The 2114-nt window shown below is 33.5% G+C and overlaps 1 non-coding gene across 1 annotated transcript; it reads left to right on the forward strand.

Moving 5' to 3' along the window:
* The first annotated feature begins 608 nt into the window (after positions 1-608).
* Positions 609-681, forward strand: TRNAE-UUC (transfer RNA glutamic acid (anticodon UUC)). The gene has a single exon. It is a non-coding gene; the product is annotated as a tRNA-Glu (tRNA).
* The last annotated feature ends 1433 nt before the right edge of the window (positions 682-2114 follow it).

Raw genomic sequence — 2114 nt, forward strand, 5'->3', positions numbered from 1 at the left:
GTTTTTCCAGTAGTCATGGATGGATATAAGAGTTGGACTGTGAAGAAAGCTGAGTGCCGGAGAATTGATGCTTTTGAACTATGGTGTTGGAGAATACTCTTGAAAGTCCTTTGGACTCTAAGGAGATCTAACCAGTCCAACCTAAAGGAAATCAGTTCTGGATATTCATTGGAAGGACTTATCCTGAAGCTGAAAGTCCAATACTTTGGCTAGTTAATGGGAAGAACTGACTCACTTGAAAAGACCCAGATGCTGGAAAAGATTGAAGGCAGGAGGAGAAAGGGATTACAGAGGATGAGATGGTTAGATGGCATCACTGACTCTATGGACATGAGTTTGAGTAAACTCCAGGAGGTGATGGACAGGGAAGCCTGGTGTGCTGTAGTCCATAGGGTCCCAAAAAGTCAGACACAACTGAGCGACTGAACTGAACTGAACTGAAGGAAGAAATAATGCCAAGCCTATCATTTTTTCACAGAAAATAAGGGCATTTTTTCACAGAAAATAAGGGATGTGAGTTACAGCTTTCAACTCATTCTAGGAGCTCAATATTACCTTTATACCAAAGCCAGACAACAACATTAAAAGAAAAGAAAACTACAGGGACTTCCCTGGTGGTCCAGTGTTTAGGACTCAGCACTTTCACTGCTGTGGCCCCAGGTTCAGTCCCTGGTCAGGGATCTAAGACACCACAAGCTGCATGGCACAGCCGAAAAAGCGAAAAAAAGAAAACTATAGACCAACATTCTTCTTGAGCACAGCCTTAAAAATCATTAATAAAATATTAGCAAATCAAATATAGAAAATAATATTAAATAGATAATATATCCTCAAACTGGGTTTATCCTAGAGATGAAAGTTTCATTAATATTTGAATATTGAATGATATAGTTTTCCATATTAATAAATAATAATGAAAACCCAGAAGGTTATTTCAATTTAACAAAAGATGTGCAGATTCAAGATCATTGGTACACTGAAAACTAAGATATTGCTAGGATAATGAGAGAAAACCTATACAAATGTAGAGCTATACCATGCTCATGGATTGGAAACTCAAAGTTACAATGTCAATTCTCCCTAAATTCATATACAGATTCAATGCAATTCTAATCAATATTCCAGCAGTCTTCTTCATAGAGATTGACAAGTTGATTCTAAATTTATATGGAAATGCAAATTATTCTGAAAACAAAGGGAAAAGATGGAAGAATTATGCTACGTGCTTCATATTATTTTCCTACAAAAGTTGAAAGAGTGAGATATTAATGAAACATAGATATATAGATTGAACAGAATAAATTGACCAGAAATAAACCTTCATATTTATGCTCCAGTTGATTTTCAACAAAGATGCCAAGGTAATTCAATGGGAAAAACATAAGTTTTCAAAAACTCTTGTTAGAACAACTGGATGTCCATGTGAAAACAAAAAAATGAACTTTGATCATGATGACTTCATATATCCAAAAAGGAATTTGAAATTGATGATAAACTTAGATGTATAAGTATATTTATAAAACAGAATACATGAGAATGCTTTTGTGAGCCTAAGTCAGGCACAGTTTTACTAAACAGGGTGCAAATGTCACAAACTGTGAAAAGAAAATAGAAAATTGAATTTGAACAGAATTCAAAATGTCTGATTTTAGAAAGACACAATTTGGAAAAAGAAACAAGTCAAAACTTAGGAAAATACTCAAAATATGTATATCAGATAAAGGATTTGTATCAGGAGTATAAAAATAATGTTTATAATATAATAATAAATAGATAAAAGACAACTCTCATTAAAAACAAGCAAATGATTAGAGCAGATGCTGCACAAAAAAGATAAACATCTCACAGATCAGCAAATTTTTAAATGTTCAGTATCAGTCATCAGAGCAATGCAAATTAAAATTGCAATATATTATCATTATATGCTAGCTAAAATTTATAAAATTAAAAGACTGCAAAATCAAGCATTCATGACTATGTGGAAAACCTTCTGTTCTCATACTCCTAATGGGAGTGTAAAATGATACTTCCATTTTGGCAATTTTTTGTGCATACCCTTCCACTTTCTATATGACCCACCAATTCTGTTATTAGCTATTAGCCCCAAGGAAATA

This window comes from Bos mutus, chromosome X (genome assembly GCF_027580195.1).
Source record: "Bos mutus isolate GX-2022 chromosome X, NWIPB_WYAK_1.1, whole genome shotgun sequence".
Classification (NCBI taxonomy): domain Eukaryota; kingdom Metazoa; phylum Chordata; class Mammalia; order Artiodactyla; family Bovidae; genus Bos; species Bos mutus.